This window comes from Grammomys surdaster, unplaced genomic scaffold (assembly GCF_004785775.1).
Source record: "Grammomys surdaster isolate TR1022 unplaced genomic scaffold, NIH_TR_1.0 138, whole genome shotgun sequence".
Lineage (NCBI taxonomy): Eukaryota > Metazoa > Chordata > Mammalia > Rodentia > Muridae > Grammomys > Grammomys surdaster.
The window spans coordinates 6601764-6608383 of NW_021604596.1; positions in this window are offsets into that span (position 1 = coordinate 6601764).

The window sequence follows — 6620 nt, forward strand, 5'->3', positions numbered from 1 at the left end:
AATAGTTGGTAAAATTCTGTACTAAAACTGGGAGTTTTTTGGTTGGGAGGTTTTTTTTTTAATGACTTTTAATTCCTTAGGGGATAAGGGACTATTTAGATAGTTTACCTGCCCTTGATTTAACTTTGCTACATGGTATTTGTGTAAAAAAATCATCCAATTCATCTAGATTTTCCAGTATTGTTGAGTAAAGGCTTTTGTGGTAAGATCTGATGTTTTTTTCAAATATCCTGTTTCTGTTGTTTTGTCCATCTGTTCATTTCTGATTTTGTTAATTTGGATTCTGTCTCTGTTCCCTTTAGTTAGTTTGGCTAAGGGTTTTTCTATCCTGTTGATTTTCTTTCTTTTTATTTTTGTGTGTCCCTAAAATAGTTTTTTTTATAATTTTATTTTTATTGGTTATTTTATTTATTTACATTTCAAATGTTGTCCCCCTTCCTGGTCTCCCCTATGCAATCCCCTCATATCATTCTTCCTCTACTTTGCATCTATGAGCGTGCTCTTTTACCCACTTACCCACTCCCGCCTCACCACTCTAGCATCCCCTTATGCTGGGGCAACAAGCCTCCAGCAGGCAAAAGGCCTCCCCTTCCACTGATGCCATATAAGGCAATCCACTGCTACATATGTAGCTGGAGCCATGAATCCTCTATATATACTCTTTGGATAGTAGTTTAGTCCGTGGGAGCTCTGGGAGGTCCAGTTAGTTGATATTATTGTACTTCCTATGGGGTTGCAATCTCCATGAGCTCTGGCTCAGTCTGATGGTTGGCTATGAGAATCGGCATCTTTATTGGTCAGTTGCTGGCAGAGCCTTTCAGGGGACAGCTATACCAGGATCCTGTCAGCAAGCACTTCCTGGCATGAGCAATAGTGTCGGGCTTTTGAATCTACAGATGGGCTGTATCCTTAGGTGAGGTAGTCTGTGGAAGGCCTTTCCTTCAGTCTCTGCTCCATTTTTCATCCCTACATTTCTGTTAGAAGGGAATAATACTGGGTTAAAATATGTTGAGATGGATAGGTAGCCGAATCCCTCAGTTTGGGGCTGTGCCTTTTTATTGGATATGGTCTCTACAGATTCTATCTCCCCTTTGTTGTGAATTTTGGTTAATGTCATCCCCATTGGGTCCAGAATTCAAGGCACATACCTAAACATAAGAAAAGCAATATACAGCAAACCAATCAGCAATATTAAATTAAATGGAGAGAAACTTGAAGTAATCCCACTAAAATCAGGGACAAGACAAGGCTGCCCACTCTCTCCCTATTTATTCAATATAGTACTCCATGTTCTAGATAGAGTAATTAGACAACAAAAGGAGGTCAAAAGAATACAAATTGGAAAGGAAGAAGTCAAGATATCACTGCTTGTGGGTGATATGATAGTATACATAAGTGACCCCCAAAATTCTACCAGAGAATTCCTATAGCTGAAAAGCAACTTCAGCAAAGTGACTGGATATAAAGATAACTCAAAGAAATCAGTAGCCTTGTTGTACTCAAAGGAAAAGCAGGATGAGAAAGAGATTAAGGAAATGACACCCTTCACAATAGTCATAGATAATATAAAATATCTTGGTGTAACTCAACCAAGCAAATGAAAGATCTGTATGACAAGAACTTCAAGTCTCTGAAGAAAGAAGTTGAGGAAGTCTTCAGAAGATGGAAATGCTTGTGGATTGTCAGGATTATCACAGTAAAATGAACATCTTACTGAAAGCAATGTGCAGATTCAATGCAATCCCCATAAAAAATCCCAACTCAATTCTTCCCAGAGATAGAAAGAGAAATTCTCAAATTCATCTGGAATAACAACAAACAAACAAACAAACAAAAACAGGATAGTGAAAACTATTCTGAACAATAAAAGAACTTCTGGAGAAATCATCATCTGTGACCTCAAGTTGTGTTACAGAACATAGTGATTAAAAAAACTACCTGGTGTTGGTATAAAGACAGACAGGTAGATCAATGGAATAGAACTGAAGGCCCAGAATTAAACCCACACACCTATGATCACTGGATCTTTAACACAGAATCTATAAACATCCACTGGAAAAAAATCCAGCACAGTCAACAAACGGTGCTGATTCAACTGGCCATCTGCATGTAGAACAATGCAAATGTATCCATTTTTAGTTCCTTTTATAAAGCTCAAGTCCAAGTGGATCAAGGACATCCACATAAAACCAGATATGATGACTCTAATAGAAGAGAAAGACCATCTACCACATTGGCACAGGGGAAAATTTCCAATGACTCAGGCTCTAAGATCAACAATTGACAATTGGGACCTTTTACAATTAACAACTTTCTGTAAATCAAATGACACTGTCAATTGGACAAGTTTGTCAACCTATAGATTGGGAAAAGATCTTTATTAACTCTATATTCAATAGAGGGCTAATATCCAAAGTATACAAAGAATTCAAGAAGTTAGACTTCAGGGAACCAATTAACCCTATTAAAAATGGGGTACAAAGCTAAACATAGAATTCTCAACTGAGGAATATTGAATGACCAGAAAGCATTTAAAAATGTTCAACATCCTTAGTCATCAGGCAATTGCAAATAAAAACAAACCTGAGATTCCACTCACAACAGTCAGAACACCTAAGATCAAAAACTCAGGTGATAGGATATGCTGGTGAGGATGTGGAGAAAAAGGAATACCCTTCCATTTCTGCAAGCTGGTACAACCACTTTGGATAACAATCTGGCAGTTTCTCAGAAAACTGGAAATAGTTCTAACTGAAGACCCAGGTATACCACTACTGGGCATATACCCAAAAGATACTCCAACATATAATAAGGACACATGTTCCATTATGTTCATAGCAGCCTTATTTATAACCTCCAGAAGCTGGAGAAAACCCAGATGTCCCTCAATGGAGAATGGATACAGAAAATGTGGTACATTTACTCAGTGGAGTTTATTCAACTCTTAAAAACAATTACTGCATGAAATTTGCAGGTAAATGAATGGAACTAGAAAATATCACCCTCAGTTAGAAAACCCAAGCACAAAAGGATACACATGGTAAGTATTTGGTGTTAAGTGGATATTAGCCCAAAATGCTTAGAATACCCACGATACAACTCACAGACCATATGTAGCTTAACAGGAATGGAGACTAAAGTCTGGATGCCTCAGTCCTACTTAAAAGGGGGAAATCAAGGGAGGTGGAGGGAGAGAGGAGGGGGATGGTAAAAAGAGGAGGCAGGATCAGGTATGGGAAGAGATAAGAGAGAAGTCCAGGCAGTCAGGAAAATAAATAGAAATGTGTATCAGTGGGGATGGGGAACTGGCGGCAGCCACTAACATGTCCAAGATTGTGTATTTATAGAGACTGAACTTTTAATGTGTTTGAATTTGTAAAGAGTGATGGATTTTTACAGCTATTTGTGTTTTTAATGTAAAATGTACGGGATGAATGAGAAAAGACGTGCCAAGTTAGAAAGGGGTCAATTGTGCTTGGTAATTTTATGTCAACTTGACAAAGACTGAAGTAATCTGAGAGGAAAGAACCTCAGTTAAGAAAATGCCTCCAGAGGCTTGAGCTATAGGCAAGCTGATAGGGTGTTTCCTTAATTAGTGAGTGAGGAAGAAGGGTCTAGTGCCACCAACTAGGCTGCTGGTTCTGGGCTGTCTAAGAAAGTAGACTTAGCAAGTCATGAGTAGAAATTCAGTAAAATGCTTTATGATTTGTGCATCAGGTCCTCCTTATAAGTTCCTGCCCTACTAGAGTTCCTGTCCTGATTTCTTTTAATGATGAACCCTGATATGGGAGTTTAAGGCAAATAAACTCTTTCCTCCCAAGCTGTTTGGTCGTGGTATTTCATCACAGGATATAAATCCTAACATGATGTACTCAACATTAACCTAATTTTGAACCCCAAAATTCTGGAACATAGTGAAGCTTTATAATTCTGACACTGAAAAATTGATTTGACTGTTGCTTCTGATAAAGCATAAAACTGAGAATATTTAGTGTCTAAACAAGTATGCCTGAAAATAGCAACTAACAAAATGAGAATACACCACTATGTAAATGTATGTTTGCAAAGCTGTGATACGTGGAAGGTTAAAGTCAATGTTAAATGAGACTATAGTAGGCTTTGATGTTGAGAAAGAAGAGAGCAGAAAGGGAGAAGAACTTTGAATTTAGACAGTTTTGAATAGCAAAATGTGAATGTAGAAATTCCACAATCTAGATCATAAAATATATCGAGTAGTCTGTCGAGCCCTGAAATGATGTGTTCTCAGCTAAGGAAGCTACTCAGATATGAAATGAAAACAAAACTATGTGGTTCTAGGAGTTACAGGAAAAAAATGGACATGAAGTTTAAACGCTGATAGAATCTTGGGTTAGGCACTGGGAAGAGCTGGAGTAAAGGATTTAATTTTTATAGTTTCAAGCATCTGTGCTAGTCTTTGAGCATTCTCATGTAATGATCCCATTTTGACAACTAGAAAGCACATTGCACTCTGTGTGTCCTGCTGAGGGAACACTTGCTTAGAAAGTCCCAGTGAAACAGCATTTTATTTGTGAGTAATTCCACTCTCTACACACACTTTTTTCTCCTTGTATTCTCAGAAATTGCTGTTATGTGGCAGTGCAGGCAATGGTTTCTTGGAGATGATATCAGTATGTGTGTGTGTGTGTGTTGTGTGTATGTGTGTGTGCGTGTGTGTGCGTGTGTGTGTGTAGAGTGTTACAACATGGATGGGATGCAGGATTCTCAGTATATATGAATATTTAGAGTTCAGGAATTATGTGTTCTACCTTTTATGAACACCAGAGAAGTACTTAAAAGAACGCAAATTTAAGACATATATTTTCATAGACAATGTACATTTATTGAAGATGCTTTTGTGATTGAGGTTATTGAAAACACAATGTCCTCAGCATGATAAACTAAGCATTTGCTAATAATGAACATTCAGTGTTTCACAGAAGCATTATTGTATCTTGCCCATATCTCTACTGGTTTCCTGTTTTTTGGCATCCTTCTATTTCCATGACAAATTTGTTTACTTTCCATAATCGGCAGCTTTCATGTTTTCTTAAAAAACACAGATATAATTTCCATTTCTGACTACTAATCATATTTCAATATCAATAGACCATTTATCTCAATAGACCTTTATGAATGCAGCCTTTTCTAGTTTATTTTCTCTGGATCTCACTCATGTCCACTGCTTTCAAGGTAACTTCCTATAACTCATTCACCAGATGCCTGTTCAATCTGTGTTACCTATTATTTTCGTTAACTATGCTTGTGAAAATCAATAACTTCCTGCTCTGAATCAACACCTCACATCATGTATGCAGGTGCTATTATTACTATTGTCAATATTATTTGTTTAGCTACAATATCATGCATATGGTGAGATTTTTCCCTCTCCTCATTTTCTGCTGTCTTTTAAAAATCAATTATTTGCTTCCCATCAAAAACATTTCCCTTACTCTCATCAAATCACTTTAAATTCTGCTTAAGTTTTAACCTCATTTCTCACTGTGAAATACTGCATTGTTTTTGGTACTGATTCAATCCTGAATTAAGATGCTCATTTCCCCTCAGGATCCAATATTGGGCATATGGGACTATATACTTATGGTCTAAATGATGCCGAAAGTATGTTGGTATTATGGCCCTACAATGTGTCAAAAATGGTTTTCTATCATAACAGCATTACTTTTCATTCTAAGTGATAAGACACTAGTTGAAACTATAAGAATTTATGCTACGTAATAGTTGAAACTATAAGAATTTATGCCTTGTTTATCCTATAATATCTAGATGCCTTGAGGGATCTATATATTATACTGGAAATGTGTGTGTGTGTGTGTGTGTGTGTGTGTGTGTGTGTGTGTATGTCTATTTCCCTGAAATACTGACCCAGAGACTTTCTTGATCACTGAAAATGCTCATCTTCTAAGAAATACCACCAATTTTCATACGTTTTAATTTTATTAAATCCTATATCTCAAGTCAAGATTTGTCCTCAGGACTCCAAAGTAGTAGACAAAATTATCCATGTATTTGGCATTTTCTCTAGGATGTCTAATAATATTGCACACAGTAATCATTTTAATTTTTTATGCTCCATGAATATCTCAGTGTGAATCAATCATAGTTATCTTACAAAGTTGTCTGTTATGCATTCATCCAGAAATCTCTACCAGCACACAGTTCAACAGAAGCATGAAGTGTGGTCCTTCCTTGCAGAAATTCCCTCCTCTTTGAATCTGGTTATATGATACTAATAATTCTAACTTTTTCCCACTATGTATGTAGGAAATGAAAGTGTACCAGTTCTGCTTGATTCCTTATAACTTTCTTTAAAAACAACATGGTACAGCCTGAAGAATAATCTGCATTATATCAACTAACTCATCTTTAAATTATACAAGACACAATGAATTCATATTATGATTTTTTCTTATGTTCTATTTGAAATCTTATTTTCTATTTCTCTGGTAGTCAACACTTTCACTCACTTGTGTGCCCTGTATCTCTCTTCTCTCCTTCTCTCTCCCTACTCCTTCCATACTTCCAACCACTCTCTCTCTCTCTCTCTCTCTCTCTCTCTCTCTCTCTCTCTCTCTCTCTCT